This window comes from Mercenaria mercenaria, chromosome 1 (assembly GCF_021730395.1).
Source record: "Mercenaria mercenaria strain notata chromosome 1, MADL_Memer_1, whole genome shotgun sequence".
Taxonomy (NCBI): Eukaryota; Metazoa; Mollusca; class Bivalvia; order Venerida; family Veneridae; genus Mercenaria; species Mercenaria mercenaria.
Genome location: NC_069361.1, coordinates 36225016 through 36240088, shown reverse-complemented (window position 1 = coordinate 36240088; position 15073 = coordinate 36225016). Strand labels below are relative to the sequence as shown.

The 15073-nt window shown below is 33.8% G+C and overlaps 1 long non-coding RNA gene across 3 annotated transcripts; it reads left to right on the top strand.

The window, feature by feature from the left end:
- Nucleotides 1-6358: 6358 nt before the first annotated feature.
- Nucleotides 6359-11333, top strand: LOC123542765 (uncharacterized). Of its 3 annotated transcripts, none has more exons than XR_008371124.1 (4): nucleotides 6359-6493; nucleotides 9807-9983; nucleotides 10402-10499; nucleotides 10877-11333. It is a non-coding gene; the product is annotated as an uncharacterized LOC123542765 (long non-coding RNA). The 3 variants fall into 3 exon arrangements; XR_008371126.1 differs by lacking the exon at nucleotides 6359-6493 and adding an exon at nucleotides 6862-9206; XR_008371125.1 differs by lacking the exon at nucleotides 6359-6493 and adding an exon at nucleotides 6870-9194.
- Nucleotides 11334-15073: the final 3740 nt, after the last annotated feature.

The window sequence follows — 15073 nt, the reverse complement described above, 5'->3', positions numbered from 1 at the left end:
AAAACTAATAATCAATTAATATTCATCTTCGAAGGTACAGTTAATCTTACAATTTTCAAATGTGTGTACGATATTAATATTTTGTTTTAAATGAAATATAGTGATTAGAATATACAGGAACTTCAAGTACAAAATAATCAGACGTTAGACTAAAACATTATTATAGATTCTATTAGAATTTAAAATACAAGTGGAGGTACTGAAAAAAAACATTAATGCGACTGTTACAGAAAGTCTTTACTTTAAAGACATTCACGACGCAAAGTTATGTTCCTTCTTACAGACAGTAAGGACATCAGATTAAGTTATCTATTGTCGAAATCGAAATAATAGAGTAACAAGATGTGCACAATTACTGTGTGTCAGTACTTAAAATATACTTTATTTCTAATCAGTATGTGCTTCTTTCAAATACTGGAAAAATTTATTCAGAATAGGATGATTGTACTTCTTATTCTGATAATAATTTTCCAATACTAAAAATTCATTATACAGTACTTTCATCATATTAATAATTCTTGCCCTGCTATCACTTATCATATAAGATTTATAAATACTAAAGCCAATATGACTTAGAATAATATTAACATCTTGATAAGCTGTGAGCTCTGTTTTATATCCCACGACAAAGTATTCTAGATCATCAAAACGTTTACATATTTTAAGTTTTTGGAAAATGGAATGAATTACATCCCAAAGTGGGGTGACATATGGACATCTAAAAAGAAAATGTTCAATTGTTTCAACGTTCTGACAGTGATTACAACAAGGGGAGTCAGATATTTTCCAAGTAAAAAGATTTTCTTTTGTTGCAATTATTCTATGTAAAAGTTTTAATTTAAATTGTTTCACCCTATTGTCTATGATAATCCTATTCAACATATAATATACGGAATTCCAGTGTATAGACCTTTTAAATGCCTGTTCCCAATATCTATGAATATATGGTTTTTCACTCTTTTTTGATAAAAACATGCTTTTTACTTGTTTATTAGTTAAATTGTGTAAATCAATATGTGTCTTTAAACAAGTTTTAACTTTAGTTTGCTTCGCCGCTGACTGTTTCAAAGTAGTTTTCCAAATTGAAGGAATAGCTTTAAAAATCCTAGAATACTCTGAAATCCAGTTAGATTTGTTTTTTTAGTTGATTTAAGATAACCTTTCTTTAATTTCACCATCTTTAATTATTTGATCAATAAAGAGTATATTGGATTCTATTCAATTATTATATATTAAACATTTTCCTTTATGTTTTATAAACTGATAACCCCATATTACCTGCGTTCTTATATCATAAAATGATTTTGGATTACAACTTTTATTTACATTGCATAATTCTATGTAATCCATAACTACTCTCGATAAAACCGTGGTATAGTTCTTTTTGCAGGGAGGGATTTAAAGGAATCAATATTCATCTTAAAAATTAAAAGATCTCTGCCATACTGGTTTAAAAACAAAGTCGGGATAATTTTCCAATTTGCACCATCTTCTATACATAAAGATCTAACCCATTTCATTTTTAACGTTTTTATATATGAGATTAAGTCAGGTACTTCTATTCCACCATCACTTTTATTTCCAATCAAAATTGATCTTTTAATTTTTTCTTTTTTATTACTCCACAAAAATTTAAATATCATAGAATTAATTTTATCTATAACAAACTTGGGTGTTGGTATTGATTGAATTAAGTAGGCAAGTTTTGGTAGGATTAAAGACTTTATAACCGTCAGTTTTCCAAAGAAAGTTAGATATCGATTACTCCATCTATTAAACAAACTTTGACAAGTTTCAAGTTTATTGTTCCAGTTTAACTGTTCACATTCAATAGTATTTGTTCCAAAGTACGTTCCAAGAGCTTTAACACTTTTATTGAACTTAATGCTGTGCAATGGCAATTGGTGAGCGTTTTTTGATTTCCCAATTAAAAGGCCTTCTGTTTTAAATTTATTTAATTTTAGTCCTGAATGACATCCAAATTCTTCAATTATTTTTAACGCTCCTAATATTTCATCTGTATTTTTCAAGAACAGAGTAGTGTCGTCAGCTAACTGTGTTATTTTGATATTTTTTACGTTTTCTGGGTCTACTTTTATAGATATTCCATTAATATTGTCAGATTGTCTTATTTTGGTAGATAAAATTTCAGCAACAGTGATAAATAAAAGAGCAGAAAGCGGACATCCCTGTCTAATGCCACGATGTACTGGGAAAAAACGTGATTTCCAACCATTATTTATGACCGAAGAACATATATTATTGTAAAGCACTTTTACCCAATTTATAAAGTCTTGTTTAAATCCAAATTTTACCAAAGTATCTATCATGAAGTTCCATTCGATTGTATCAAAAGCTTTTTTAAAATCAAGAAAATAATATTACCCCATCTATATCGAACAGTTCTGCGTAATCGATGATGTCTTGTATTTGTCTTATGTTGTAACCAATGAATCTATTTTTAATAAAACCTTGTTGGTCTAGACTTATAATTTTTGGTAGTATCTTTTGTAACCTCTGCGCTAATACTCTGGCAATAATTTTATAATCTATATTAAGAAGAGAAATCGGTCTCCAATTTTCTAAGTTTTCAGGGTCACCCTTTTTATACAATAAAGAGAATATACATTGTTTCTGACTTCTTGAAAGCTCTTTTTCCTTGAAAGAAGTTTCATAAGATTTTAGTATCAGAGGTGACAATTTAGTCCAAAACTTTTGATAAAATTCCACTGTTAGGCCATCAAGTCCTGGGCTTTTATTTTGTTTCATACTGTTAATAGCCTGGGTGCATTCCTCCAGGGATATTGCGCCTTCACAAATATCAGCTTCAGCAAGGGTTAGTTTATTTTCTAGATTTAATTGATTGAGATATACGTCATGGTCACTAGCACGTATAGACGACTTATATAAGTTTTCGTAAAAATTAACTTCTTCGGACAGAATGTCTTTAATACTTGAAACACGTTTATTATTTGTTATCAATGAAGTAATAGTTTTTCTATTTTGTCTAGATTTTTCAAGGTTTAGGAAATATTTTGTATTTTTTTCTCCTTCATTTAAAATTTGTACTCTAGATCTAATTTGGGCTCCAAATAATTTATAATCATAGACTTTTTTTATTTCGCTTTCAACCTCAGCAATTCGCTTATTATCTCCTTGTTCTGTATACAATAAATTTAATTCCTTTTCTAAATGATACAGTCTATTGTGCCTTTCTCTTGATTTCTTTTTTGAATATTTAATGGAGCATTCCTTTATTTCATACTTACAAATTTCCATTTAACTTTGTTATCTAGTGTTAAGTTATTACATCTGTCAATAATGTCATGAACAAGTTTACAATATTCTTCATCTTCAAGATAAGTATTGTTAAGTTTCCAATAGCCTGGGCCTCGTTTTAATGGAGTTTTTAATTTGATGGATATTGCTAAATGGTCAGTACTTTGAATTATTGCAGGTCTAATGTCTGTAGAGTAAACCAAAGGGATTATATTTTTATCAATTAGCCAAAAATCAATACGACTCTTTTCAGTACTGTTTTTTCTCCGCCAAGTGTATTGCTTTTTATCTTTATTAAACTCCCTCCAAATATCAGAAAGGTTATTACTCTTAATTAGTTTGTTAAGGTTACTACTAGAAACTATGCTCTGATTATTTGTATTCGCAGACTTTGTAATTCTATCTTGAAGCTCAAGAACTTCATTAAAGTCTCCGCCAATTACCTTTATACCAAAAGAATGATCTTTTAAAACTGTTAAGATAGTCTCAAAAAATAGGTTTCTTGTCTTTTTATCGTTTGGTGTGTAAATGTTTAATAAAGAATAAAGATTATTATTTGCTTCTATATCAATAAGAACATATCTTCCATTTTCATCACTTGAAGTATCAATTACATTAAAATTTATCTGTTTACTTATTAAGACAGTGCACCCTTTACTATTAGTTTCTCCAAAAGAATGAAGCATTTCCCAGTCACTCAATTCTTTATTTAAATTTGGCATTAAGTCTTTCGTAAAGTGCGTTTCTTGCAATAATACAATATTAGCTCTTTGTTGCATTAACCATTGGTGAAGTCTATCACAATTTGTCAACTTTCCTTTAAAACGTAATTTCTCTCGACTTGTCGAGATAACTTCGAGATCTTTGAGCACTAATGAACGAGTTATTATACCGTCATCTACAGACAATGGAATATCTTTAATTCGCACCCGTACGGTGTTTTCTCCGTCAAGTCTGTTCGGGTTTGTGTTCAATAGCTTTACCTCCTTACCCCTTAAGCGTACCCCTTCAGTTAATAAGGCAATTTCATCGTGAATGTTGTCTATATATATTCTCCACATACCTCTTACTCTCTGGATCCCGGTAATATGAGAACAATCAATATTTTCAGACAAAGCTTCATAAAGTTCCGCGTGTTTGATCCAATCTTGTTTAGCAGGAGGCGTATGTCCAAAGATACTACTCTCTTGCATAAAAACAACAGGCGGTCCGCCATATTGATTTTCCTTACCACTATCACCAACGTGAAAAGGATAGTCACTGGTCGTATTTTCAGTCATTTCGACAGTTTCAAACCTCCGAGTATCAAGCAAAAATACTCCAGAATTCAAAGCAATGAAAATCACGATGAATGTTTTGATTATATCCAAAGATATATGATATATTGTGAGACCATAAACAATCACTACCTTAGTCAGTGGTCGCTTATATCATTTCCTCTAAAGCTAATTATTATAATGTGTTTTTGGCAACTCACGGTAGTAACACATAAGGCGTAACAGTGTTGCATATTAAGCACGTGCATGGCATGTGCACCAACATGCACATGTTTGTTTACACTTAACATATGATTATGATAGTACTTGGTTTACTTGGTTTACAAATTGTAACTATTTCCATTACTTAGATTAGAAAAAGTTTATAATGTCTTTTTCTTTCACCGAAAGAAAATATTATAAATATTTAGCAAAAATAGAAATTTACTTCTTACCTTGGTTTGTCCTTTAATAATCTATCATACATTGGCCTGAATTTTTTACGTGTTGACATTCCAGATACACCATAGAAGGCACATTTATATTTGAAATGCATATTGCCACTGGTATGCTTTTCTAGGCGTGTAACGTAACTGTCACCAAATATAGCATTATTATTCGAATGTTGCGTTTCTGAAATCAGTCTATGGTTTATATATTATATTATTGGATAAAGCATCATTTACTCAATCGCAAATTATTTTGTCAACGAAAGCCGTAAAAAAAATCTAACCTTCTTTAAATATTTTGATTGACATGTAGCAATCAGTGTTTACTCAACTTGTTGATTGATAGGTGACATATGAATAACCTGTCCGTTCGTTAATAACAATTATAAGGTACTTTTAACAGAACGATGAGCAATAAACTTTAAAAGTATATTGCAAGAATATTTGTTATTATTAAACTTCAAATAAATACATGTTTTATAAATATTTAAGGGAGATCTGTATTTATTATCATCTCATCAATGTGCAATTTACACGGAGTTAAAACATATAACTAAAATACATTTAGTTTATGTACTGACGCGTATATTGTCAATAATTCATTTAAAAATAAAAATAAATGTTTTTTTTCTTAAGTTCTTTTCTTTTTGATTTGATAAATGAAATATGAAGAAAGAAATAAATAATTTCCAATAATAAACATATAACAGGCCCTTTCCGATCATGTTAAGCTCTTTCCGATCAGCGCGCTTTATGTAAAAATCAAAAATTCATATATTTTTTTCGTATGTTCTTCTCTTTTTGATTTGATAAATGAAATATGAAGAAATAAATAAACAATTTCCAATAATAAAACATATAGCAGGTCCTTTCCGATCATGTTAACCCCTTTCCGATCAGCGCGGTTTATGTCATGACCCGTATTTTGTCCATAATTCATATTTAAAAATCGAATATTGATAATTTTTTTATCTTAAATAATTTCTTTTTTATTTGTTAATGAAATGTGAAAAAATTAATAAAATTAGTTCCAATAATAACATATAGCAGGCCCTTTCCGATCATGTTAAGCCCTTTCCGATCAGCGCGGTATATGTCATGACCCGTATTTTATCTATAATTCATTTAAAATTCGAGTATTGATACTCGTATTTTCATTTAAAAATAACAAATTGATAACTTTTTTTCGTAATTTATTTTCTTTTATTATGTCATAATGAAATATGAAGAAATAGTTAAATCACTTCCAATAATAAACATATGGCAGGCCCTTTCCGATCATGTTAGGCCCTTTCCGATCAAATATCACGGAAAGGGCCCTTTCCGGTATCTAGTCATGCCCGTATACTGACACCTGAATATCTGCATCATGTGCATGCGCGCCGAATGTTTACAAAGTCCGTTAGTATTTTTGGTGTCTCTCGGTGATACTGTTACACATTAGAACAACTGAATAAAATCTCCTTTCAATTAACTATCGATATATCTGGTGTTTTACGTAAGACTGAGGTAAGTACATATAAATTAATACTTATATACTCCAGATTATTCTTGAATTCATTTTGGCGCAAAGTTATCCCAAGATTTGGGCGACCCGATTTGGGCCAAGTCAAGATTTTGTTGCAGATCAAATAGCCTACATATGCGTTCGTTAACAGCAACATGAAATTTATTCAGTAAAAACCCTAAAGTCTAGTTTCTGTAAAGAAAAAAAAAGAATGCAAACTGCTGCCATACCCCACCCACTTCTGTTAAACAAGAAACTTTCCTTATAATATTCAGCACTGGTAAAGGTAAGTTTTATTTACCATCGCTTGGTGAAACAATTAACATAAGCTCTCTAGAGCTTTTCTGCGACCCTATATTAAGAACAGTTAACACCAATTATACCTCACCCCCTGCAATTTGCTTGTACCCATTTACAGCTGGGTCGACTGAGGCAGTCGTGATAAAGTGCCTTGCCCAAGGACACACCGCAGTGGGAGTAGCCAGGATTCGAACCAGGGGCCTTCGCCTCCATAGGAAAGCGTCTTAGCCCTCTCGACCAGTGCGACCGCAACTATTTAATTTCTGTTTCGAAGTCTTTTAGTGCTTTCACGGGATCTACTTTTCAGATTATATTTACAGCACAACAGCGGATGTTAAGTGCTGTGTGGCGGCCATAAAAGTCGCCCCGACTTCATCTCAGTGTTGATGTATTTTCTGGTCCTTCGGGATCATTGATATCAACTCATTTAGATTTGAAGATTGATTACTGCTTAAGCCGGTGATAGGGGGCGTGGGCAGTGTTACATTATCCATAACTGCTCATGAACAGACTCAATCAAACTGAGTCTGCAATTTTCACTGTTTGTTAAAATTGTTTTGTTCTCGGTGCTTCCAAGGGATCTACTTTTCAGATTATATTTATATTTTTAACTATATAAGTATTAAATCAGAGCTTCAGATAAGCTGCGTACTTATGAAAATAAATTTTCAGAAAACCTGATTGAATTAATAAAATTAACTCAAGGGTGTATCTAGCCGTCTGGGTTACCGAATGCCTAGTCTGAGATTTAGCCGATCTGAGATCCCTTTACCAAACTTAATTCCAAGTCTGAAAGCTACAGTAAAACCAATTCAAATCTGGAAGATATCTCGTGTTTCTTTGTCAATCCTCAGGCCTGTTTACATGGAGAGGTGGCGAATACCTTAATTGGTCTGATCCTCATGCCAAGTAGGACAGGAGAGGTGGTACAAATGCATGTAGATACCAAGATTTGCATGTCACTACTTAGTATGTCATTGTAAACTAATTCCAAGTCTGAAAGCTACAGTAAAACCAATTCAAATCTGGAAGATATCTCGTGTTTCTTTGTCAATCCTCAGGCCTGTTTACATGGAGAGGTGGCGAATACCTTAATTGGTCCGATCCTCATGCCAAGTAGGACAGGAGAGGTGGTACAAATGCATGTAGATACCAAGATTTGCATGTCACTACTTAGTATGTCATAGTAAACTAATTCAATTCTGAAAGCTATATAGTAGAACCAGTTCAAATCTGGAAGATATCTCGTGTTTCTTTGTCAATCCTCAGGCCTGTTTACATGGAGAGGTGGCGAATACCTTAATTGGTCCGATCCTCATGCCAAGTAGGACAGGAGAGGTGGTACAAATGCATGTAGATACCAAGATTTGCATGTCACTACTTAGTATGTCATTGTAAACTAATTCCAAGTCTGAAAGCTACAGTAAAACCAATTCAAATCTGGAAGATATCTCGTGTTTCTTTGTCAATCCTCAGGCCTGTTTACATGGAGAGGTGGCGAATACCTTAATTGGTCCGATCCTCATGCCAAGTAGGACAGGAGAGGTGGTACAAATGCATGTAGATACCAAGATTTGCATGTCACTACTTAGTATGTCATAGTAAACTAATTCAAGTCTGAAAGCTATATAGTAGAACCAATTCAAATCTAGAAGATATCTCGTGTTTCTTTGTCAATCCTCAGGCCTGTTTACATGGAGAGGTGGCGAATACCTTAATTGGTCCGATCCTCATGCCAAGTAGGACAGGAGAGGTGGTACAAATGCATGTAGATACCAAGATTAGTCACTACTTAGTATGTCATAGTAAACTAATTCAAGCCTGAAAGCTATTACCTGTTTCTTTTGTCAATCCTCGGGCCTGTTTACATGGAGAGGTGGCGAATACAATGTACCTTAAATGGTATGATCCTTGTGCAAAGTAGAACTAAGAAGAGGTGGTACAAATGCATGTAGATACCAAGACTTGCATGATGTAAATACTCAAAGTACTTCATACAATATAGTAAAACTAATTAATTTAGTTGGGTTTTACAGCACACCAACACAGTATAGGTTAAAAAAACCAATTCAATTCAAATCTGAAAGCTATCTCATGTTTTTTGTCAATCCTCAGGCCTGTTTACATGGAGAGGTGGCAAATACCTTAAATGGTTCGATCCTCATGCCAAGTAGGACAGGAGAGGTGGTACAAATGCATGTAGATACCAAGACTTGCATGATGTAAATACCTAAGTTTGTCATACGTAGTAAAAACCAGTTCAAATCTCGTGTTTCTTTGTCAATCCTCAGGCCTGTTTACATGGAGAGGTGGCGAATACCTTAAATGTTACGATCCTCGTGCCAAGTAGGATAGATTAGGAGAGGTGGTACAAATGCATGTAGATACCAAGACTTGCATGATGTAAATATTTAAGTATGTCATACCTAGTAAAACCAGTTCAAATCTGAAAGCTATCTCATGTTTCTTTGTCAATCTTCAGGCCTGTTCACACGGAGAGGTGGCGAATACCTTAATTGGTACGATCCTCATGTCAAGTGAGACATGAGAGATGGTATAAATGCATGTAGATACCAAGCTTTGCATGATGTAAATTTTTAAGTTAAATTCTTAACGTACAGTTATGTCTCCTAAACTGCTCTCTAAATTTTCAAATAATTTTACATGCACATCACCATCTTGAGCGCAAGGAACACGTGCATTTACATGTTACTTTGACCTCCACCTTGACTTGAGATACTTTTTAAAGTCAATGTCTTCAGAAAATAAGCAATTTAGGTGCCATACGATATGGAGGTATTCATCACCTTCAGTGATAGCTCTAGTTATTTAAATTTTAAAGGTTTAATGACTGAAATTGAATCATTTGATACCATTAATGGCATAAAAAGTTTATTCAATGAGTACTGTCTTGTTCTTATAATGCGATCTACTCTTGTCAATACGATTGCTGTAGAACTGATTGGACCTACATATTTACAATAGTTTAACTGTTGTTCTGTTTCCTTTTTACAGTCCCAATATTATTGCACATTCGGTAGCAAAGATGTTGACACCACATGTCGTCTGATGATGACTTTTACGGGATGGAATAAGGTTTGGTCATTGTATTCCCTGAAAGGAATGAGAGGAGAAAAGTAACTGGAAGACCTGGCTATCTGCAGGCCAATGCTGGCTGCAGGTCAATATTGAGTAAGTTCAGTAAGTACTGTTACAGTGTGGAGTAAATTTGTTTTTAACATGTCCAGAGAAAGAGGATAGGTAGCTTGATAATTAAAAAAAACAACATGTTTAGAATATTGATAACATAAATCATCATCACTGACAGGTAATTTTTTTGGGGACAATTCAGAAAAGAAAAAGCTCAGCTGGGCCTCATAGTTCTCAAACCATTTTTCAGTCTCATTTGTTGTTTTATCTAAAACATCATAATCAAGCGGGAATCCATTTAAATAGCTATTTTAGATAGTTTTAAATTTCATTTGTTGTTTCATTATATAATGTAAGATTTAAATTAACATGTGAGCATGGCGCCTAATGTGGATGCCTCTTTTGTGATAACGGCAATTTGATTACAACTTTTACACCACTGTAATGTTTTTTTTTTCAGATGCTCTTATGAAAACTCATGACAATAACAAAAAAAAGAAGCTGAGGATGCTGTTTTTAAAACATGCTCCATTCAAAAAAGGTGGATTGAAATTTAAGGTAGGCTTAGATTCTATTGCTTTTCTATTGTTCAGTGTTGATGCTTTTTGGATAAGTCAGAAAATTTACAACATTAAATGTAACTTGAGCTCTTGATAATCTTCAGCTTTACTTCTTTGTTTTTGGTGTTGCACTAAAAAGGTCAGCATAATTTGATTCAGGTTTTACTGCAGGATTCAGGATGGTTGAACTGATATAAAATTAAAGAACCAAATCTTCATCCTTAAATTTTGCTTAAAACATAAATTTAAGTTTCAGAAACAATTTAAACAAATAATGCGTCTTTGCTCCAGAATCATTCTATCATTGACATTGTTTTACACAAGTACTTAATATTAATGAATTATATCAAAACAAAACATTCAATATTATTACAGAAAGGTGTGACGGGTGCGTCTGCTGCAGGCAGGGAGGATTTGACGGTCAGCCAGAGGATTTGGAGATATACTGTAATGTCTTTAATGTGGACTTGCGTGTGATTTAAGTTTTCACAAGGGTTTTAGTGTGTGTGAAAGTATGTCAGTTTTCGAAATTGAGCTATGTCAATTTGCTCAAACTACATAACTTAAAGAACTTTGAAGCGGTCTTGTTGACGTCATGAGCTTTTGTTTAATACCAGTATTGGTGATATAGGCCCATGATTATATACTGTAGAAAGCGAACAAGTTCACTGCTCGATACAGATAGTCATATAGCCTGATCTCTGAATGATATTTATGAACCAAAAGAAGGCATAAAATAAAAACATACAGTAGTGATTTGAATTATTGATATTGTTAAACTAGATCTGGGCCAGTATTCATAAAGGATCTTAGTAAAAAAAAATATCTAGAACTTAATATTCTTTGAACAATCAAGTCAAAAACTTTTCACGCTCTTTAAATATTTCACAGCATGACTCCAAACTTGTATATTATACCAAAGAAAAATAGATTGGCAACTTGAAAGGCGTATAGAGCAAATCTCGCCAACATCACATGGCAACTGAATGAGGTCTCCTTTTAGTAAGCATATTTGATCACAATTGATCAAGTCAGCAAACGCTTTGAAATAAGAAAACTTGATCGTTTGTGTATAATGCTAATGGTACCTTTTTAATAATGTTACTAGTATTTTCTACACAGGAAAGCAATGAATTTTTTATTGGAAGTCTGAGAAATCAACAGTTGTTGAAAAATGGACTCGATTCGGTTTATTACGCGCCAGTGTAACATTAAATACTGACCACGTTGAAAATTGGCCCCATAGATCCTTTTCAACGTTGAGAATTGACCCCGTCAACATTTCAACATCAAATTTTGATCAAAGGGTCCTTTTTCAACGTTGAGAATTGACCCCGTCAACATTTCAGCATTAAATTTTGATCAAAACATCCTTTTTCAACATTGAGAAATGGCCCCACCAACATTTCAACATTAAATTTTGATCAATGGGGTCAATATTTAATGTTACAAACCGGCTGTACCGCCAGTTTAATACTTCAGTAAGCATCTGTTGATTTGATCACGACTGATCAAATCGGCAAACACTTTGAAATAATATAACGCGCCAAGGTCAATGTCACCAAGGTGTTATAGTGACGTCTTTGGTTATTTTTAAGGTTAAAGTTTTTCGGCAACCTTTGTTTTTCTGTCATAGCTTTGTTATTATTGCTTATATCTTTCTGTAACTTTACATAAACATTGTCCAGCATACAAACAAAGTATGTACAGGGGGTCGGCCCATTATACCCAAGGTCAAGGTCACCAAGGTGTTATACTTAGGTTAAGGTCACAAACTTGTTATACTTGGAATTATTTTCATGTTAAATTTTTTGGAAAGCTTCGTTTATAGACATACCTTTGGTACTTTAAAAGATAGTGACCACTTTATCATCATCATCTGCATGTGTGGTAGCAATCCCAATAACTCTAATATGTGTTCTTGACAGAATTATGCCCCTTGATGTATCTTCCTTTTAAAGTAGAGGTCTCCTGTTGAGACATATATTCATTTTACTGTCAAATCACCGAATAGTGGAGCGTGTTGTCTTACGGACAGCTCTTGTTGTTGAGACCCCTTAGAGAATTTCAAATTTGTTGTCGCATATCTTCACTCTGATGTGTTGCACACAAGTCGCATCCATATAACCATGGTCAAGGTCACACTTTGGTCAAAGGTCAAAAGAGAGTTTATTCTAACACATTCTTTGTTTATTCTTTTACTATTTTTATCAGAAAATCAAATTATTGATCGTCTGCGTTACTTAAATTTTGTTTTTCTCAAAAACTGTCAAAGGTAACCATTTGAAACTTGAAAAACTTGTTCACTTTTACACATTTTTATACGCCCGAAGGGATGTATTATGTTATGACGCCGGTGTCCGTCTGTCCGTCCGTCCGTTAGCAATTTCGTGTCCGCTCTGTAACTCTTGAACCCCTTGAAAGATTTCAAAGAAACTTGACACAAATGTTCACCACATGGAGACGACGTGCAGAGCGCTTGTTTTGGATGACTAGGTTCAAGGTCAAGGTCACACTTAGGGTTTAAAGGTCATATAAGTGTGTTTCGTGTCTGCTCTGTAACTCTTGAACTGCTTGGAGGATTCCAAAGAAACTTGGCACAAATGTTCACCACACTGAGGCGACGTGCAGAGGGCATGTTTTAGATGACTCGCTTCAAGGTCAAGGTCACACTTGGTGGTCAAATGTCATATATGACTTTGCTTTGTGTATATTGCTCTGCATTGCAGTGCTCTTGTTTTTATTTGGCAGATCCCTTTTTTGTTCTCTTACAATAATTTTTTTGTATTACTTCCCTTTTTTGTTACTATAAATAGCTTATTTTGAAACTTTTTTATTATTTGCCATTGGGCAAAACCGAGACCCACTTTTCTATGGTACAACATGGATGGTACCTCCAATTTTTAGGTGTATTTTGACATATCTGTACATTGTAAGAATTTTTTGGATTTTCTTCTTTTTTTAGCTCATCTGATTTTTTGAAAAAAAATGATGAGTTATTGTCATCACTTGAGCGGTTGTCGGCGTCGGCGTCGGCGTCTGCGTCGGCGTTGCCTGGTTAAGTTTTATGTTTAGGTCAGCTTTTCTCCTAAACTATCAAAGCATTGCTTTGAAACTTGGAATACTTGTTCACCATCATAAGCTGACCCTGTATAGCAAGAAACATAACTCCATCTTGCTTTTTGCAAGATTTATGGCCCCTTTTGTACTTAGAAAATATCAGATTTCTTGGTTAAGTTTTATGTTTAGGTCAACTTTCTCCTAAACTATCAAAGCTATTGCTTTGAAACTTGGAATACTTGTTCACCATCATAAGCAGACCCTGTACATCAAGAAACATAACTCCATCTTGCTTTTTGCAAGATTTATTGCCCCTTTTGGACTTAGAAAATCAGTTTTCTTGGTTAAGTTTTATGTTTAGGTCAGCTTTTATCCTAAACTATCAAAGCTATTGCTTTAAAACTTGCAACACTTGTTCACCATCATAAGTTGACCCTTTATAGCAAGAAACATAACTCCATCCTGCTTTTGCAAGATTTATGGCCCCTTTTGGACTTAGAAAATATCAGATTTCTTGGTTAAGTTTTATGTTTAGGTCAACTTTTTCTCTTAAACTATCAAAGCTATTGCTTTGAAACTTGCAACACTTGTTCACCATCATAAGCTGACCCTGTACAGCAAGCAACATAACTCCATCCTGCTTTTTGCAATAAGTATTGTCCCTTTTGGACTTAGAAAATCATTTTCTTGGTTGAGTATTATGTTTAAGTCAACTTTTCTCATAAACATTGCTTTAAAACTTGCAACAGTTTTTCACCATCATAAGTGGACACTGTACATCAAGAAACATAACTCTATCCTGCTTTTTGCAAGAATGATGGCCCTTTTTAGACTTAGAAAATCATGGGTAGGACAATATTTCTATTACACAAAAAAAATCAGATGAGCGTCAGCACCCGCAAGGCGGTGCTCTTGTTTGTTCCTGTCCTTTGGGCTTCAACAGTCAAGTTCTTTAAATTTTGCGCCCATCCTCTGATGTAACCCTTTGGGCGTATATTGCCCTGCTTGGCGGCGCTCTTGTATTCATTGCAATGCAGGTAACCCTGTGATTAGTTTTTACAGAGTAAATACCTCTTACTGTCCGTCAGTCTCCAATTTCTCAATACAGTGTAACAAGGTATTTTTCTTCTTTACAGTGGTGACCTCATTCTGTTGACTAGGTGACTTTCAATGATTTTTTTTGTTGAGCTATTGCCCTTTTTCGACCTTGAATTTTCAGTTTTCAGTCCAATTACCCAATATCTTATCATAGGTATTGACATGATACTAAACATAATTTATTGTGATGACCCAATTTGTTAGACAAGAGGAGGTAACTCTATCAAGGATCATTTTCTAAGAATTATTGCCCTTTTTATACGCCCGTTTGAAAAATTGGACGTATTATGGGAACGCCCCTGGCGGGCCGGCAGGTGACGTCCGGAGCATATCTTCTTCATGCATGGAGGGATTTTGATGAAACTTGGCACAGTTGCTCACCATCATGAGACGGAGTGTCATGCGCAAGAACCA